This window comes from Stegostoma tigrinum, chromosome 30 (genome assembly GCF_030684315.1).
Source record: "Stegostoma tigrinum isolate sSteTig4 chromosome 30, sSteTig4.hap1, whole genome shotgun sequence".
Taxonomy (NCBI): domain Eukaryota; kingdom Metazoa; phylum Chordata; class Chondrichthyes; order Orectolobiformes; family Stegostomatidae; genus Stegostoma; species Stegostoma tigrinum.
Genome location: NC_081383.1, coordinates 132,570 through 153,937, shown reverse-complemented (window position 1 = coordinate 153,937; position 21,368 = coordinate 132,570). Strand labels below are relative to the sequence as shown.

The 21,368-nt window shown below is 42.8% G+C and overlaps 1 protein-coding gene across 3 annotated transcripts in view; it reads right to left on the bottom strand.

Moving 5' to 3' along the window:
* Positions 1-21,368, bottom strand: part of LOC125465957 (CREB-regulated transcription coactivator 1-like) — a 214,868-nt gene that overhangs the window by 92,217 nt on the left and 101,283 nt on the right. The gene's annotated exons all lie outside the window — the stretch shown is intronic.

The window sequence follows — 21,368 nt, the reverse complement described above, 5'->3', positions numbered from 1 at the left end:
TGACAAACTTGCTGCAGTTCTTGAAGATGTAACTCGCAAGGTGGATAATGGGGAATGGTGGATGTGTAGATCTAGACTTCCAGAAGGCATTTGACAAGGTGATGCATAAAAGACTGATCCAGAAGGTTAGATCCTGGGGGTTAAGGGTAGAACGTTGACTTGGATAGAGGACTGGCTGATTGACAGAAAATAGAGGGTTGGGATAAATGATTTCTTCTCTGGACAGCGAACTGTAACCATTGGGGTGTGCAGGGTTCAGTTCTTGGACATCAACTATTTGCACTCTACATAAATGATGCAAGCAGGGACAGAGTGTAACGTAGCCAATATCATGGATTATACCAAAATAAATGGGAAAGCAGGCTGAGATTAAAGGGTTTACTGATGGATATTGATAGGTGGGGAGAACGGGCCAAAATGAGAATGGAGTTTAATGTGGATAAGTGTGAGGTTGTCCATTTGGTTAGAGAAATAAAAGTGCAAATTATTATCTAAATGGGAATCAGATCCAAAGTACGTCTGTAGAGGGATCTGGGTGCCCTTGTGCATGAATCACAGAAGGTGGGTATGCGGATGCAGCATATAATAAGGAAGGCAAATGGAATCCTGGCATTTATTGCAAAAGTAAAGAACCGCTGTAACACTTGTATAAGGCGTCGGTGAGACCAAACCCAGTGTATCGTGTCCAGTTTTGGTATCCGTACTTTGGGAAGGATCTGGTGGCACTAGAAGCAGTTCAGAGGAGGCTCACCAGACTGATGCAGGGATGAAAAGGCTGCTAGATGAGGAGCAGGAGCAGTTGAAGAGGTTGGGCTTGTACTTGCTGGAATTCAGAAGAAAGGGGTGGGGGGGGCTGGCGTGGAGAATGGTTGAATCTGATTGACGTAGATAAAATGCCAAAGAGGACCAAAAGTCATAGATACAGAGTGAAAGGAGGGAGGTTTAAAACTGAGACGAGGAGAAACTATTTTGCAGAGGGTCGTGAATCTGTGGAAATCACTGCTCCCAGGTGCAGTGGAGGCAGAATTAATCAACACATTCAATCTGTATGTTTCTGATGAAAAGCAGGATAAAGGGCTATGGGGAGCAGGCAGGAGAGTGGAGTTTAGACTGGGATAAGATCAGCTATGATCATACTAAATGGTAGAGTGGGCTTGAAGGGCTGAATTGCCCACTCCCGCTCCTAACTCCTATTTTCCGAAATAATAAAAATACTGGGAGCAGTTCCAACAGGAAGGGAACTGAGAAAGAAGCCACATGGCCGCAAAACATGAAGGAAAACTACAGCCAAGAGGGTGAAGGTGAACAGAGAACAGAGGCAGACACAAAGAGAAAGCACAGAAGTACCAAAGGGGACGTAAAGAATTCCAATGAGGAGAACAAACAAGTCACTTGCAGGAAAAAGTCTGTTTTTTTCTGTTACTGGAGTTCGTTGAAGCAATTGTGTATGGTGGATAAGAGGTGCTCAGACAGTGTCCTTTGATTTTGAAAAGGTATAATAAGGTGCCACATCATTGATTATGGCAGAAAATAAAATAAACTCATTATGGAAGCGTTCCAGTGGATTGGAGGGCAGCTAATTTAACCCCACTCTTTAGAAACGAAGGAGAGAAAATGGGGAATTATAGGCCGGTTAGCTTGACTTCAGTGGTGGGGGAAAATGCTGGAATCAATTCTTAAGGATGTCATAACTGAGCATTTGGAAAGCGCTGACAGAATTTTACTGAAGGGAGATTGTGCTAGACAAACAGGGCAAATCAGTAGTCGTTCTGTATCGGACTTTCAAAAGGCTTTTGACAAGGTTCCACACAAGAGATTAGTAAGGAAATTAAAGCTCATGATATTGAAGGTAATGTATTAACATGGATAAAGAACTGGTTGGCAGACAGGGAGCACAGGGTTGGAATAAGCAGGTCCTTTTCAGAGTGGCAGGCAGTGACGAGTGGGGTACAGAGGGTTCAATGCTGGGACTCCAGTTGTTCACAATATACATTAACGAATTGGATGAAGGAACTGAATTCCATATCTCCAAATTTGCTAGTGACACTAAACTGGCCAACAGTGTGTGCTGTGAGGAGGATGCTAAGAGGCTGCAGTGTGACGTAGACAGACTGGCTGAGTGGACAAACACTTGGCAAATGCAATATCATGTGGATAAGTGTGAGGTTATCCACTTTGGTGGCAAAAACAGAAAGGCAGATTATGATCTGAATGGTGGCAGTTTAGGACAAGGTGAAGTGCAATCAGACCTGGATATTATGGTGGAACAGTTGGTGAAGGTTGGCATGCAGACACAGCAGGCAGTGAAGAAAGCAAATGGCATTCTGACCTTCATAATGAGAGGATGAGAGTATCGGAGTAGGGATGTCTTGCTGCAGTTCTACAGTGCCTTGGTAAGGCCACACCTTGAATATTGTGAGCAGTTTTGGTCTCCCAGTCTGAGGAAGGACATTCTTGCTATTGAGAAAGTCCAGCAAAGGTTCACCAGTCTGATTCCCAGGATGGCTGGGCTGATATATGAGGAAAGACTGGATTGACTGGGCTTGTACTCACTGGAATTTAGAAGAATGAGGGGGAATCTCATAGAAACATAAAATCCTGATGGGACTGGACAGGCTAGATGGGAGAAGAATATTCCTGATGTTGGGAAAGTCCAGAACTAGCAGTCACAGTCTAAATATATGCGGTGAGCCATTCAGGACTGAGATGAGGGAAAATTTCTTCGCTCAGAGAGTTGAGAACCTGTGGCATTCTCTCCCACACGGAACTGTTGGGGCCAGTTCATTAGATATATTCAAGGAGAAACTGGACGTGGCCCTTGCGGCTGAGAAGAGGGTGGAAATGGGACACTGAGATTGTATGATCAGCCATGATCATATTGAATGGTGGTGCAGGTTCGAATGGCCTACTCCTGCACCTATTTTCTATATTTCTATATTAATATGGGGGAACACAGTGTGGAAGCTGCAAGATCGTGCTAGATGAATTGGGAGAAAAAGTATCTCTTCTCATTCACAGGGTATGGTCAACCCTGGCCAGATGAGCATTTATTGCCCACTCCTATTTGCCCAGAGGGTAGTCAAGAGTCAATCACATTGTGGTGGATCTGGAGTTACAGGCAGGACAGACCAAGTAATGACAGCAGTTTTCTTCCCCGAAGGACATTAGAGAACCAGATGGGCTTTTCCTGGCAACTGACAATTTCATGGTCAGCATTAGACTCTTAATTCCAGATTTTCACGGAATTCAAATTTCATCATCTGCCATGGTGGGATTCAAACTCTCGTCCCCAGAACATTAGCCTAGGGCTCTGGATTAAGCCATAATGCCATTGGGCATCACCATCCCTGTGAGAATGCATAAATGGGTCTTATTGATTTCCTGGATGCGATGAATGGAGTTCAAGATCTATGTTAGAGCCTCAACTTTTTACAATTCACATCAATGACTTTTATGAGGGAAGCAAATCTGCAGATGCCATGACAGGCAGGTAAATATGTTGTGGAGGAGAGACAAAAGAAGATTGCAGACAGATAACCTGATCGTAAAGCATCAAGTAAGAATGATTATACCGTAACAGAATTTCACATTAAGTTTTCATGTGAGAATCCCGCGTCTGAAACTAGAATACTTAAAAGTAAATAGATGCAATTACAAGAATATGAAGTCAGAGTTGGCTAGAGTGGAATAGAAAAGTAGGTTAACCATTAATATAGTACAGAAGTAATGGCAGATATGCAAGAGGATAATTTATAACTTTCACCAATTAATATCATATTAAGAAAGATAGACTTATGAGAAGGGTACATCATCTTTAGCTAAGGATGGTAAATCATATCAAGTTGAAAGAAAAGCCTTGCGTAAAGTATTGATAGGCCAGAAGATTGGGAATATTTTAAAAAAAAGTGAAGAATGACTATAGCAATAATAAGAAAAAAAAGGAGAAATTGAAATCCGAGAGAAATCCAACAGGTAGTGTCAGTTCAGGCAGTAAACTCTTTTGCAAGTGTATAAAAAAGAAGTAATCCGTTCAATCAATAAAGTACAATCAGGAAAAGCCAGACTTTGAACTATTTTTTAAAATTTGTCTTCTCAGGGCAAAGCAAAAGGGTGGGAGAAAGTGTTCCCATAATTTTGTTCTTGTCTGCATAGACGTGTGCAACAGTGACTTCTAAAACTCAAAAGTCATTGCTGCGATCCACGCTGACAGTTTTGTGCAGAATGTTTCCAGTGTCTGTGCCTGGAGGGAACTTTGGAAGGAGGTACTTAAAATGATCACGATCATTAGAAAAAAGTAGGAGGAAATCTAATGGAACGTGAGGCTGACAAGAACTCTGGACCTTAAGGCCTGTATCTCAAGGACATAAAGGAAATGATTAGTGAAGGTAAGGTGAACTTGTGATAAAATTACTTAAGAGAGAGACAACTGGCCATGGACTAACCAGAGAGTCATCACACCTCAGGCAAGGTCACGACTGAGAATGTGGGACCTTCTTGGAAATGCTTACAAAGACAGTGGACATGATGATCGTATTCCCCTCAAATTCCTTAGGCCTTGGGTAAGTCCCAGTGGATTAAAAAAAAGACTCTAAACTTCAATTGATAAGAACATAAGAAAGAGGGGCAGGAGTAGGCCATCTGGCCCACTGAGCCTGCTTCATCATTCAATATCATCACGGCCTATCTTTTCGCAGACTTCGCTCCACTAACCCACCCACTCACCATAAACCTTAGTACCTTTACTGTTCAAAAATCTATCCATCTTTGCCTTAAAAACTGCTTCACTGGGCAGGGAATTCCACAAATTCACAACCCTTTGGGTGAATAAGTTCCTCCTCAACTCAGTCCAAAACCTGCTCCCCTTATTTTGAGGCTATGCCCCCTAGTTCTGATTTCACCCACCCAAGGAAACAACCACCTTATTTCTTTCTTATCTGTTCCCTTCATTATTTTATGAGTTGCTGTAAGATTCCCCCTCATTCTTCTTAATTCCAATGATTACAGTCCCAGTCTAGTCAATCTCTTCTCATATGCCAATCCTCGATTCTGGAATCAAACAAGTGAACCTCCTTTACACGCGCTTCAGTGCCAATACATCCTTTCTCAAGTATGGAGACAAAAACTGAACACAGCAGTCCAGGTGCTATGTACAGCTGCAGCAAAACCTCCCTATTTTTAAATTCTATCCCTTTAGCAATGAAGGAGAATATTGCATTTGCCTTCTTAATTACCTGCTGTACTTGCAAACAAACTTTTTATGATTCATGCACAAAGACATCCAGATCCCTCTGCACAGCAGCATGCCACAATTTATCACCATTTAAATAATAGTCCATTCTGCTGTTATTCCTACCAAAATAGATGACTTCACATTTACCAACACTCTACTCTATCTGCCAGATCCTTACCCACTCACTTAATATATCAATATACCTCTACTTTGTGTCCTCTGCACACTTTGCTCCACCATTCATTTTAGTGTCATCTGCAAAATTTTGACACACTGCACTTGGTTCCCAACTCTAAATCATCTGTAAATTGTAAACAATCATGGTCCCATCACTGTTCCAGCACTGGAGGGAGACCCAAAAAAAGAAAGCAGGGTCCTATAGGCCATTTAGCCTAATGGCTAATCTTGGAAAATATTCTGGAATCCATTATGAAGGCAGTAATAGTGGGGAATGTGAAAATTATAAATCAATCAAGCACAGTCAGCAAGATTTTGTGAAAAGAAAATCATGTTTGTCAAATTTATTGGAGTTATTGAGGAGTAACAAAGAACATAGGTACAGGGGCACCAGTAGATGTTGATGACTTCTATAAGGTACCTGGTAAGATTCTACAAAGAATGTTATCACACAAAAAAGGACAGCATTGCACTGGGAGTGATTTATTATCATAGAAATAGGGTTGGCTAACTAATGGAAGAAAGTCAGGATAAAGTGGCCTATTTGAACTTAGCAAACTGTAATATAGTTAGGATATAGACACAACCTACTCAACATTTTTGGACTGTGGGAGGAAACCGGAGCACCTGGCAGAAGTCCATGCAGGCACGGGGAGAATGTGCAAATGCTATACATCGCTCAAGGTTGTATTCAAATCCAGGTTCCTAGCATTGTGAGGCAGCTGGCCACCGAGTCACTGTCCTCTCCGACGGATATAGACACAACCTACTCAACATTTCTTTATGTAATAAACTTTACCTCAGATATGAATAGAGTGAATTGTTCTTACACAATTATATATTTTTCAAATGGGGAGATCAAAAGTGAACAGAGTATTCTAGACGTGTTTTCACCAATGTCCAGTACAGCAGCAGTAAGACTTACCAACTTTTGTATTCTATTCCCCTTACAATAAATGCTGAAGTAGGGGAATGAGGGATGTGGGTCCATTTTTAAAAAAAAGTTAGAGAATTCCAGAAAGAATATCAAGCCTACATGATTTGACTGGGTTAGGAATCATATATATACTTAACAGCAGAAAAGGTAGTACACTGATTATCACAGCTGGTAATCTTGAGATTTCACTATTGCCGATTTACTCATTTACTTATTCAACTTCATGTAAGTGGTATTTTGAAAATAACTCTCTTAAAGGGAACAGAGGCCCTATTCAGTATGTATCTAACAGATATATGCTGACAGAGAAAACTTGTTTGAGGGAGGGACAGGACTGGCAGCTTAATGTTCCAGGATACAGATGTTTCAGGTCAGATAGAGAGGGGAATGTAAAACGGGCAGGGGGTTTGCACTACTTGTTAAGGAGAATATCAAAGCTGTACTGTGAGAGGACACCTCAGATGGCTCATACAGCGAGGCAATATGGGTAAAGCTCAGGAACCGGAAAAGTGCAATCACGATGTTTTGGGTTCACTAGAAGCCTCCCAACAGCCAGTGGGAGACAGACGAACACATATGTCGGCAGATTTTGGCAAGATGTAAAAGTAACAGGGTTGTTGCTGTGAGTGATTTTAACTTCCCATATATTGACTGGGATTCACTTAGTGCTTGGGGTGCAGAATTTGTACGGAGCATCCAGGAGGGCTTCCTGGAAAGGGGCCATACTAGACCCAGTATTGGGGAATGAGTCTGGCCTGGTGGGAGATGTCTTAGTAGGGAAGCTGCTCAGGAACAGTGATCACAATTCAATAAGCTTTAAGATACTGATGGATAAAGACAAGTGTAGTTGTCAGGCAAAGGTGCTAAACTGGGGGAAGGCTAATTCCAACAATATTAGGCAGCAAGTGAAGTAGATTGGAGGCAGATGTTTGTGAGCAAGTCAACATCTGGTATATGGGAGGCTTTCAAGTGTAAGCTGCTGGGAACTCAGGACCAGCACGTTCCTGTAAGGATGAAGGACACATTTCAGGGGCAGCACGTTAGCTCAGTGGTTAGCACTACTGCCTCACAGGACCAGGGACTCAGGTTCAATTCCACTCTCGGGTGACTGTCTGTGTGTAGTCTGCACATTCTCCCCACACCTGCATGGGTTTCCTCCGGGTGCTCCGGTTTCCTCCCACAGTCCAAAGATATGCACGCAGGTGGATTGGCCATGCTAAATTGCCTGTCGTGTTCAGGTGTAGATTAGGTGGGTTATGGGGGATGGGTTTGGGTCGGCGCGGATTGTTGGGCCGAAGGGCCTGTTTCCACACTGTGGGATTCAATGATCTATTCTATGATCTATGGCAAATTTCGGGAACCTTTGACAAAGAGAGATATTGTGAGCCTAGTCAAAAAGAAAAAGGCAGTGTTTGTCAAGGCCAGGAGGCTGGGAACACATGAATCAAAGTAGAATACAAACATAGTTGAAAGAAGCTTAAGCAAGGAGTCAGGAGGCCTAAAAGGGGCCACGAAAAGTCATTGTCCAACAGGGTTATGGAAAATCCCAAGGCTTTTTATATACACGTAAAGAGCAAGAGGGTAGCCAGGTAGAGGGTTGACCCACTCAAGGACAGGGAAGGGAGTTTATGTAGAGGAACTGGACGAAGTATTAAATGAGTACTTTGCATCATTATTCACCACAGAGAAGGACTTGGTGGATGAGGAGTCTGGGGAAGTGTGTGTAGATAATTTGGGTCATGTAGAGATCAAAAGGGAGGCTGTACGAGGTCTCGAAAAACTTTAGAGTCGACAGGTCCCCAGGGCCTGATAGGATATACCGCTAAATACCAAGAGAGGCAAGGGAGAAAATTACAGGGGCCTTGAGAGAAATCTTTGTATCCTGGAGGACTGGAGAACAGTCCTTTGTTTAAGAAAGGTGGCAAGGGTTATCCAGCTAATTACAGGCTAAGGGGGTGGCCATGGGCACCCGCATGGGCCCCAGCTATGCCTGCCTCTTTGTAGGTTACGTGGAACAGTCCCTCTTCCGCACCTACACAGGCCCCAAACCCCACCTCTTCCTCCGGTACATTGATGACTGTATTGGCGCCGCCTCTTGCTCCCCAGAGGAGCTCGAACAGTTCATCCACTTCACCAACACCTTCCACCCCAACCTTCAGTTCACCTGGGCCATCTCCAGCACATCCCTCACCTTCCTGGACCTCTCAGTCTCCATCTCAGGCAACCAGGTTGTAACTGATGTTCATTTCAAGCCCACCGACTCCCACAGCTACCTAGAATACACCTCCTCCCACCCACCCTCCTGCAAAAATTCCATCCCCTATTCCTCTGCCTCCGCCGCATCTGCTCCCACGATGAGGCATTCCACTCCCGCACATCCCAGATGTCCAAGTTCTTCAAGGACCGCAACTTTTCCCCCCACAGTGGTCGAGAACGCCCTTGACCGTGTCTCCCACATTTCCTGCAACACATCCCTCACACCCCGCCCCCGCCACAACCGCCCAAAGAGCCCCCCTCATTCTCACACACCACCCCACCAACCTCCGGATACAACGCATCATCCTCCGACACTTTCGCCATCTACAATCCGACCCCACCACCCAAGAAATTTTTCCATCCCCACCCTTGTCTGCTTTCTGGAGAGACCACTCTCTCCGTGACTCCCTTGTTCGCTCCACACTGCCCTCCAACCCCACCACACCCGGCACCTTCCCCTGCAACCGCAGGAAGTGCTACACTTGCCCCCACACCTCCTCCCTCAACCCTATCCCAGGGCCCAAGATGACTTTCCAAATTAAGCAGAGGTTCTCCTGTACATCTGCCAATGTGGTATACTATATCCATTGTACCCAGTGTGGCTTCCTCTACATTGGGGAAACCAAGTGGAGGCTTGGAGACCGCTTTGCAGAACACCTCCGCTCGGTTCGCAATAAACAACTGCAGCTCCCAGTCACGAACCATTTCCACTCCCCCTCCCATTCTTTAGATGACATGTCCATCATGGGCCTCCTGCAGTGCCACAATGATGCCACCCGAAGGTTGCAGGAACAGCAACTCATATTCCGCTTGGGAACCCTGCAGCCCAACGGTATCAATGTGGACTTCACCAGCTTCAAAATCTCCCCTTCCCCCCCCGCATCGCAAAACCAGCCGTTTATGTACCCTCCCCCAACTGCATCACATAACCAGCCCAGCTCATCCCCTCCCCCCACTGCATCCCAAAACCAGCCCAGCCTGTCTCTGCCTCCCTAACCTGTTCTTCCTCTCACCCATCCCTTCCTCCCACCCCAAGCCGCACCTCCATCTCCTACCTACTAACCTCATCCCACCTCCTTGACCTGTCCATCTTCCCTGGACTGACCTATCCCCTCCCTACCTCCACACCTATACTCTCCTCTCCACCTATCTTCTTTTCTCTCCATCTTCAGTCCGCCTCCCCCTCTCTCCCTACTTATTCCAGAACCCTCACCCCATCCCCCTCTCTGATGAAGGGTCTAGGCCCGAAACGTCAGCTTTTGTGCTCCTGAGATGCTGCTTGGCCTGCTGTGTTCATCCAGCTTCACACTTTATTATCTCTAATTACAGGCTGGTGAGTCTTACGTCAGTGGTAGGGAAATTACTGAAGAGGATTCTTTGAGACAGGGTTTACTCTCACTTGGGAATAAGTGGGTGTAATAGTGAGGGGCAACACGGTTTTATGAAGGGGAGGTGGTGTCTCATGAACTTGATTGAGTTTCTTGAGGAAGTGAGAAAGTGGGTAGGGCTGTGGATGTTTATATAGACTTCAGCAAGGCCTTTGGCAAGGTGCCTCATGGCAGGCTGATACAGAAGGTAAAGTCACACAGGGTCAGAGCTGTCCTTGCAAGGTGGATAAAAAACTGGCTCGGTCACAGAAGACTGACGGTAGCAGTGGAAGGGCATGTTTCTGAATGGGGGGCTGTGACTGTGTTCCTCAGGGATCAGTGTTGGGACCTTTGCTATTTCTTATACATGTATAAATGATTTGGAGGAAAACGTAACTGGTTTGATTAGTAAGTTTGTGGATGACACAAAGGTTGGTGGAATTACGGATAGTGGTGAGGAACATCAGAGGATATAGCAAGATACCAATTGGTTGGTGACTTTGGCAGAGAGATGGCAGATGGAGTTTAATCCGGAAAAATGTGAGGTAATGCGTTTCCAAAGATCTAATCCAGATGGAAAATACACAGTAAATGGCAGAACCCTTAAGAGTACTGATAGGCAGAGGGATAGGGGTATACAGGTACACAGGTCACTGCAAGTGACAATGCAGGTGGAGAAGGTAGTCAGCAAGGCATTCAGCATGCTTGCCTTCATCGGCCGGGGCACTGAGTTTAAAAATTAGCAGGTAATGTTGCAGCTTTATAGAACTTTAGTTAGGTCGCATTTCAAATATCATGTTCAATTCTGGTTGCCATGCTACCAGAAGGATGTGGTGGCTTTGAAGAGGGTACAGGAAAGACATACCAGAATGTTGCCTGATACGGAGGTCATGAGCTATGAGAAGTTGGAGAAACTCAGGTTGTTCTCAGTGGAATGACGGAGATTGAGGGGTCACCTGATAGAGGTGTACAAGTTTATGAAAGGTAAGGACACAGTGGACAGTCAGAAGTTTTTTCCCAGGTGGAAGAATCAGTTACTAGGGGGCATAGGTTTAAGGTGCGAGGGGCAAAGTTTAAAGGTGATGTACGAAGGAGGTTTTTTTTTTAAAAACACAAGAGGGTGGTGGGTGCCTGGAACTTGCTGCTGGGGGAGGTAGTGGAAGCAGATACAGTAGTGACTTTTAAAGGGTGTCTTGACAAATGCATGAATAGGATGGGAAGAGAGGAATACGGTCCCCAGAAGGGTAGGGGGTTTTAGTTGTGACAGGCAAAGTTTCGGTGCAGGCTTGGAGGGCTGAAGGGCCTGTTCCTGTGCTGCAATTTTTCTTTGGTCTTTGTTATGTCATGCAAGCTATTTAAGTCACAGGAGACAGTTGCTGAGGGTTGATTCATTATTATAATCTTTCATAGTTTCGGGTGATATTGTACTGAACAGGTTACAAAATGAACTCATACTCAAGGATAGCCTCTGATGTAGACACAGGTCTGGGTCCTGTTAACAGCATAGGGCCAGGAAAGGTTAAAGCTGTGAAAAGGCAGTAATGGGGTGGAAGGGACATTTTAATTTAGTATACCTTTAACAGCGAAATGTATTGCAAGGTCTCAGTTTTATGAATGTATGAATGAAATGCAATAATAGTAAACATGGTACGCTAGTGAGTGATTTGTAAATTTATGAATGAATGAGTGCAACAGCGGAAATAGAGAGTGCTTGTCAGTAAATTAGTAAAGAAGACCTTTAGTACAAAAGTAAAGAGGCTTATGATATAGTGTCTCACAAAAACTATAGAATAGGATATTTTAAGGCAATTAACTCTGCATTATTAAAGACATGCCACCCAAACCACTGAAGTCTTGTTAATTGCTAACTAATATGAGTAAACAAGGCAGAACCTTAGCAGACACCACTGGACGTTCAGAGGCAAAGGTTACAAGATAAGCCAGTGACCACATAAGCCAAAGGACAGCACGTGTTTGAATCCGACGAATAAACATGTAATACACATGATGCAATCAACATGGCTACTTATTTGAATTATGAATTTGATGTAATTTATTTATGGACCTGATACAACTGACTGCCTAGTCAATCGACTTACAGACTTGACGTAGTTACCACTTAGTTAATTGACTTATAGACTTGATCTAATCAACTGCATTCTAACTATGTAATTCTACAAACTGTTACTATGTAAAAAAAAGTAGTGTTGCGAAGGTATTCTGTAGAGTGAGTTCAATTGTCCTGCAGTGCCTACACTCCTAATCATTTGCTGTAGCTATACACTAATAATGTAGTATCAGGACACCCACATAGCACTAAAAAAACCAAAAGAACTGCAGATGCTGTAAATCAGGAACAAAAAACAGTTGCAGGAAAAGCTCAGCAGGTCTAGCAGCATCTGTGGAGGAGAAAACAGAGTTAACGTAACAGAGTTAAAGCTACAGACTTGAAATCTTGGTAATATCATCATCTCTGGAATCAGTCACTAAATTTGGGTCACTGCAAAGTTTTCAGAACAGTGCATTTAAGGCTATTTTATCTGTCCCTGTCCCTTTTCCCAAAATACTTCACCTTGTACTTCTTTATGTTAAATATCATGTCACTTGACAAACCATCCTGATAGCCTATTTGATGCAGCGTGTCAAATAATTTAAGGTGCAGAAGGAGGTAATTCTGTGTGAGGGAAACCAGTGATATCCAAAATTATTACCACTGATGGCTAAATCTGAATTTACAGTAATAGCAATAGATTTGTAACTTTTTTTTATGTGACAAACAAAATGGATGCCAGCATTATTCCTTATGATTACTCATAGTGGGTGCTGCCCTCAACATTACTGGGGGGGCAACAACAGATCTGACCTCAAATACTTCCCAAACTGCCCAAGGAAATTCACACAGAGGAATCAAACAAAAAGTCACCCCCATAAATAGAATGAAGGAAAATGGTGAGTAGGCTCAGTATGAACCTATTAGCAGCAAAGCAGTTTGTGTATGGAGGAACAGAAATTACCCGCTAAATGTGCTGTCACTGTCAGTGTGAAGGGAGTGAATTTGAAGGTGATGGATGTGGTACCAATCAAATAGCCTGAGGTGATCCAGTCTTACTCAACGTGAAATGTCTAGGGAGGCAAATGGTATCGGTGGAAAGAACCAAGGCATATCAGGGATTTAAGACGACGGTTTCAGTTTTCCTAAATGCCAAAATGGTGAAAATGTACCTACGAAGGTCTCTGACAATGCAGAATCAATGGAGCCATCAAGTGAGGTGGTGAGGAAGCAGAGCTGGGTATCATTTGTTAATGTGGAAGTTGGTCTCATGTGCCCAGATGTTGTCAACAAGAGGCAGTGTGTAGACTGCTATGGCAGGTGTATGGAGACAGGAGGCATTCAGAGGGTTGTGGGGTAGAAGAGCTTGCAAAATGTTTTGGGGAAAAGCAAGCTCTAAGACAGTTGGAAAGAGAAGTGGCAGCTGCAGAAAGAGTGGTTGCAAGGATAGGTGGGAGGGGAAAGGGATGTCTCAAGGGAGAGAGAACAGATTTAAACTTGTCACTAAAGGATAATTTAGCTAACTGGTTTCTAAAGAAACTTTAAATTACTGAGATAATGAAATCCTTGCAAATGTAAGTGGACTCTCTAATTCAAGGCTACATAACTTCATTTCTTTTACAAAGTGGACCCTAATGAAATGAACAGTCTCACCTATAAATTTAATATGAAACAAAAACAGAAATTGCTGGAAATGTTCAGGTCTGGCAGCACTGGTAGAGAAAAATCAGAGTTAATGATTCGGGTTGAGTGACCCTTCCTCAGAGCTCATTCGTGTCACTCAACCCAAAACATTAACTCTTATTTTCCCTGTGCAGATGTCGCCAGGCCTGCTGAGCTTTTCCAGTAATTTCTGTTTTTATTTCTGACTTACAGCATCCACAATTCTTCTGGTTTAAATTTAAATCAGACTGATGTCTGAGGTGCAATAAATAGATTTATAACTGCCTGCTTAAAAATTCCAACTTTGTGCATGTGCAGAAGAAAATATTTACTGTGACCTCATTAACCTATGTAAGTTGTGATATGATGATGGTTTTTGTTTGTTGACGTTTGAGTTATTTTGAAAAACAAATTAACTTATGCCTGTATCTGGTACCACTTTAAATCACTTGGGTAGGAAGTTAATCCAACCTTTGGATATTGTGGAATTTCTGTCTAATAGAGAATGGATCATTTTGAGGATACTGACATACTTTAGTTCTGCAACTGTGCAAGTGCAAATGTCCCATAGGATAAGAAAAATATAGACTTTTACTGTTAATGCATGATTCCACCAACTAATAAATAAATGAGCAAACATGATCAAAGTTCAGAAAACTAGAAAGCAGCATCCTAAACCAAAAAAGTAGCCCTGACAAGTTAAAAAGTAGCCATTAAGAAAATGACAGCGAAGCCCTTAAGAAGATAAAATTATTTTTACACTGGCTCAAACTAGGTGCTGATCCTTACTATTGCTCATGGTATTGGTTAAGGTGAAAGGACAAAGATTTTTAAAAAGTCTTAAGGTGCAGCTTTTTCACGCCAGGGGTGGTAAGTGTATGGAACGAGCTGCCACAGGAAGTGTTGGAGGCTGGTACAATTACAACATTTAAAAGGCATTTGGACGGGCGTATGAATAGAAATAGTTTAGAGGCATATGGGACTAGATTAACATAAACCATGTGGTTGGTATCGATGAGTTGGGCTAAAGGGTCTGTTTCTGTGCTGTACATGTCTCTGACTCTATGCTGACCCTCTATGCCAGCATCCTGCGGACCAATCCAGTCAGTCCATCTCCCTTGCCCTGCAAGTCTCTCTCCTTTAAATGCCAATAATTAAAATTATAGAAAGGTTACGGCACAGAAAGAGGTCAGTCAGCCCATCATGTCTGTATCAGTCGAGTAAACTTAGGCACCCACTCTATTCCCACTCTCTATAACCTGCTCCATAGGCTTGACGCTTACAGCGTTCCAGGTTCAAATTCAGATTCCTTTTAAATGAGTTGAGAGTTTCTGCATCAACCATCAACTGGACAGAGAATTGCAGGTACCCATCACGCTCTGAATGACAACATTTTTCTCATGTTCTCTTGAATCCTTCTACTTTGAATTTGTGTCCTGTGGTAATTGATCTCTCTCGTAAGGGAAACAGGCCATGCCTGCTTACTCTATCCTTAAATTAACACACAGCCGACTCTGTTCTCAGAAAACCTTTCCTAAGCCTATCTTTCTCTTATAGCCTCAATTTTCAAGTTTTGGCAACATGCTTGTAAACTTCCTCTAGACTGTCTCATGAGCAATCAATTGCTTACTATAACATGAGGGAGATTTCGCCTAAGTGAGACAGGCCAACTGACTACATCTGGGAAACTTGGTTCAAAGCAGGAATTTGGTGCATCGGGGAAAAAGGTGTTTGCAGTAAGATTTACTGTAAGAGAAGTCTCCACAACAAGAGATGAGTAAAACAAATTAAAAAGGAGTGGATCACCAGGTCTAGCTGCAGTGAGGCCAACAATGGGGTGACATCACAGGCCACAATATGATGCAAATTTCAGAGATTGCAGTTGACTGGATAATAGAATTGTTGAGTATTTCTACTCTTTAGTAAGGTCTTTAGTTTGCAGGTCTTTAGGTCTTGATGCTTTTGTCCCCTCTATTTCTAAAGCACAACTTGTTAAGCCTAAGATTAATATTAGAGTTAAAAAATTAACTACAATAAATTGCCAAGAGAGGGGTGCTCGAGTAATTAATTCACAAAATGTGATAGTGACAGCAGGATGGGTGATGTGATGCTGCTGCAACACGTGGGAGCTTCTGAACACCAAGGTGATCCAAGGAGAACACATACAGTAAAGGTTTGTATTTCTAGGTACTTTGGATCCAAGTTGAGGAGCTGGAGTTCAAGTTGCTGACATTACATGATACCATTAAAACATCAGATGCTTAAAATAGGGCAGGATCTGGCCTAATCAGAATAGTAAAGTTGCCACAGTCCCAGTAGGCTGCTGTCTTTCTCTCATTAGAGAGAGGACTGTGTAGGCTTAACATGAAGATCACTATGCCTCAAGCGTGAGAAGAGGCTGAAGAGAAACCTTCATGATAACCTTTGCGAAAATGGAAATTGAACCCACATTGCTGGCATCACTCTGCATTGCAATCCAGCTGTCCAGCCAAGTAAGCTGACTGGCCCCCTATCAAAGTGTCATAATTTTAAGGAGATAGGCAAGAGGTTGAGAGGGGAATTGAGGAAAGGATTTTTGTCACCCAGAGGATTGTGGGAATCTGGAATGCATTGCTCCAGAAGACAAGTGAGGTGAAAAACTCCACAACCTTTAAAAAGTACTTGGATGAACACTTGAAATGTCATAACATCGAAGGCAAGTATCCTGTATGCCTTCTTAACTAACCTATTAACGTGTTCCGCTGCCCTCAACATCCCTCTGTTCCTCTGAGCTTCTTAGTGTCCTCCTGCCATTCATTGAACCCTCCCTTGCACTTTGGAAAAAGTAACAAGGCATCAACTCACTTATATCAGGGTTAAACTTCATCTGACAAGCGATCTACCTATCTGACTAATGCATCTATATTCTCGTACAATCCGAAAGACATTCTCCCTCACTGTCAACCAGCTGTCCAATGTTTCTGTCATCCAGAAACTTATCATCCCCCTCAGATTCTAATCTACTTCACTTGTAGATATCACAAAAAATAAGAGAACCAGCACTGATCCCACCAGCCTCCGGTCACAGACAGCTTTCTACTATCTTCTACCACTTTCCCCCTCCTAGTACTAAGCTAATTTTGGATCCATCTTGCCAAGTTATCCTCGATCCCATGCAGTTTTACCTTCATTATGAATCTCAAGACCTTGTCAAAGGCCATGCTAAAATCTATATAGACTGCACCAACAGTACTACTTTTATCTGCATACCAGGTCACACCCTTGAAAAATTAATTTCATTAGGCATGACCTTCCTCTAACAAAGCCGTGCTGACTATCCCTGATCAAATCTTGCCCCTCCAAATGAAGACTAATTGCCTCTTTCTCGCTTTGGTCTAATAGTTTCTTGATTTCCGATGAGAGGCTCACTGGCGTGTGATTCCCTGGTTTCTCTTTCTAACACCCTTCTTGAAAGGTGGAACCACATTAGTTGTCCTCCAGCACAATTAAAAATTTGGGTCAGGGGTTCTGGTGATTTCCCCTCTCATCTGCCACAGCAGCCTGGGGATCTGTCTTGTTTTAAACCCATGCCAATCTTTAATACATCCTTACCCTCTGTCAACCTGCTCAAAAATCTTAGTCGTCTTCCTGAATTCTGGGCCGATAGCCTCCTCTTTCAAAGCGGAGACAGATGTGAAGTACAGGTTTAACACTCTCCCAATGTCTCTGGCTCCATGTACAGATTTCCTCCTTCGTCCCTCATAGGCCTACTCTTTCCACAGTTATCCTTTTTGATGCAGGATATCTTGGGATTATCCCTAATCTTGCCTGCCAAAGTTTCTTCGTGTCCCTTCTTTGCTCTCTTAATTGTTTTCTTACGTTGCTCCCTTCAAGTTCTGTACTCTAAGGGCCTCCATTGATTTACTCCCTTTGTACCTGCTATACACCTCTGTTTTTCTTCTGACCCAGTCCTGAATATTCTTAGGTACCTATGGTTTTTTCAGTTTGTTGCTTCTACATTTCACCCTGTAATGAACATACTGGGCCTATATGCTTCCCAATTATTTTTTGAATACTCCCTCACCCCACTGTTCTGAGCAGCTCCTTTGGCCAAATTCTGCCTTATTTCAAGTCTATCTCTGTAATTATTTTAAGTAGATCTGCCTTTCCCCCTCAATCCAACCATCTTCTCTCTTTTCCATAACAAACTTAAACATACTGTGTTCTGGTTACTAACTCAAAAATGGCCCTGCAATGATACCTCAAACATCTGTGAGGCTTTAGTCTTAAAATTAGGTCTAGCACTACACTATTCGTTTTGGATCTTCTAGATTTTGATACGAAAGTCTACCCTGAATATATTTCAAGAAATCTATTCTCTCTAAACCCTTTATACTACGACTACCTAATTACTATTTGGGAATGTCCTTTAGGGAGGGAAACTGCCATCCTTACCCAATCTAGCCTAAATGTGAGTCCAGACTCTCAGCAATTAGGGAATTGCAATAAAATACTGATATAGCCATGAATCATTCAATGAATGACTTTTAAAAAAAGTTCAATTCCCCTAACATGATTATTTCACACCTCAATGAACTGTCTACATTGTTTATGAACAAGACACATCCAGCAGTGTGAATGTCCCCTTTTTATTCATAAGCTCTACTCACAAAGCCTCATTTCAAGACCCTTTCAAGATATTGTCACTCCTAACTGACTCCTTAATTGCTATTGCAAAACTATTTTCTCTATTGTCCCATTTGCCAGCATTTAGCCCATATCCCTTTAAATATTTCCTCCTTAATGTTATTCCAGAAGCCTTTTAAATGTTGTAATTGTACCAACCTCCACCACTTCCCCTGGCAGCTCATTCAACACATGCGCCTATCACTGTGTGAAAAAGTTGCCTCTTAGATCCCTTTTAAATCTTTCCCCTTTTGTCTTAAAAACTTAGAGCCTCTAGTTTTGGACTCTGCTGCCCTGGTATCATGTGATTTTTGACATTGTCCAACCTGGGGAAAAGACCTTGGCCATTCATGCTATCCATGCCCCTCATACTTTTATAAACTTCTATAAGGTCACCCCTCAGCCTTCAACACTTCAGGGAAAATAGCCCCAGCCTATTCAGCATCTCCCTACAGCTCAAACCCACTAATCTTGGCAACATCTCATAAATCTTTCTGAACCCTTTCAAAGTTTCACAACAATCCTACAGCAAAGAGACCAGAATTGAACACAGTATTCCAAAAGTGGCATAAATAGTGTCTTGTACAGCAACAACATGACCTCCCAACTCTTAACCTCAATGCACTGACCAATAAAGGCAAGCATACCAAATGCATTCTTCACTATCCTGGTTATCTCTGACTCTACTTTCAAGGAACTATGAACTTGTACTCTAAAGTCTCTTTGTTCAGCGACATCCCCCAGGACCTTTAATAATGCTACACTCCACTTTTTTTAAAATCCCCCTCTCTACCCTGCCTGAAAACTCTATGTCCAGGGATAATAAAGCCGTCTTCCTCACATCCATTGGTGTAGCAGTGCAATCAAGCTCTGCATCAATATTTGCCCTCAGTTCATTGGTTTAATTTTGTATACTCTTGCATTGCAAATGCACATTTTGAGACTGCCAAATTCCTGCATATATGAACTCCTGAAAGACAGAGGAAGACAAGACATTCACTAAATTTCTGCATCCTATTCCACGCTCTGAATTTGCCCTTAGGTTCCCACCTCCTTGCCAATCTTGCTTAAACCCTCTCCAACAGCTCTAGCAAATCTCTCTGCAACGATATTTATCTTGGCTCTGTTACATGTAGATCATCTAGTGGTATAGGTTCCATCTTCCCCAGAACCCATCCCAATGTCCCAGAAATCACTATTCTTCAATATCAGGTTTCCAGGTACATGTTCAATCATTTGATTCTCCTCTTTCGACGTTCACTAGCATGATTGAGATTTCTGTTTTGGAGGTCTTTGCTTTCAATCTCCTATCAAACCCGCTGAAATCTACTTTCTGACCTCATTCCCACAATTTTTAAAAAAAATGATTCATAAGATGTGGGTGTCACTGGCTAGATCAGCATTTGTTGCACATCCCTAATTGTCCAGAGGACAGTTAAGAGTTGACCACACTGTTGCAGGTCTGGAGTCACATGTAGGGCAGGCTAGGTAATCTTCCTTCACTGAAGGACATTATTGAACTAGCTAGTTTTTTCCAACAACTTATAATGGCTTCAAGGTCATCATTAAACTCTTATTTCCAGATTATTACTGAATGCAAATTCCAGCAGCTGCCATGGCAGGATGAACCAGAGTCACTAGAACATTGCCTGGGTCTCTGGATTAATAATCTAGCGATAATACCACTAGGCCATCATCCACCTCTGCTAGCCTGTGAATTTTGCTTTCAAACCTCATTCTCTCAAACTCCTATCTAGACCTCTGAAATGAGCTTTCCAATCTCAATCCCTTCCTACCCAAGTCATTGGTGCCAATGTTGACCATGATGTCTGCTGGTACTCTCCCCTGAAGGATGTTCTGCAGTCATTCTAAACCTCTGACATCAGGGAGACAGAGACACTGTTACTTGGAGAGACACTGATTCTGGAATCACCGTCTGATTCCTCTACAATGGAATTCCTATCCAGACTTGGGCTGACATGTGGCACATTCACATCACACAATTGAAAGAGAATGACCATCTCCAACAAGACAGAAGCTAACCATTGCTCCATGATGTTCAATTGTATTGCTGTTGCTGAATCTTCCACTAATCAGTATCCTGACAGTACCATTGATAAGAGAATAAAACAGCCTGCCACATAAACACTGCAGCCATTAGAGCAGGTGAAAGGCAAGGAATCCTGCATCATGTTAAGTGTGATGGAATACTCCCCTCTTGCCTAGACGAATGCAGCTTCAACAACACTTGATATAGTTGACAGCATCTAGAGCAAAACAGCCTGCTCGATTGGCACCACATCCACAAATAAAAATTCTCTACCACCACCACTGATATAGAGTCCCAGCAGTGTGTGCCATCTGCAAGATGTAATATAGAAACTTAAAGGCTCTTTAGGCAGCACCTCCCAAACCCATTACCGCTCTCATCTGCAAGGACAAGAGTGGAGATTCGTAGGATTAACACCATTTGCAAGCCCCACAGCATCCTCAATTGGAAATACAGCACAACTTATTCAGTGCTGCTAGCTCAAAATCCTGGAACAGCTACCCCAATTACAGGGTGGGTGTGCCCAGACAAAATCAACTTCAGCACTACTACCTTCCCCAGGTATAATCAGGGGTCGAAAATAAATGCTGGCGTAGCTGTGAAGTCCACATCTCCTGAGTGAACAAAAACAGAGGTATCCTCTGAGCATTTAATATATCCTCTTTGTCACTAATGAGACCCAACCAACCTCAATACAACTTTGCTATTTCCAGGTCAGTGATCAATGTTTGAACTTTTTCTTCTGTTAACTGTCATGCTGCATCCACATTTTCTCAATGCTCATCTTTTTTTTAAATTGTCACTTCCATATTGTATTCAATCTGTTTTCATTTGAAGAGTGCACTGCATGTATCATGTACCCTTTTTAAAATTTAATTCTATGGCCCCCTTCCTTTGCCTCTTAAAGGAGTCCCTCTGTTGTTTCCTGTCTTTCAACCCGAAACAGCGCTTCCTTAAAACAATCATTGCTTTAT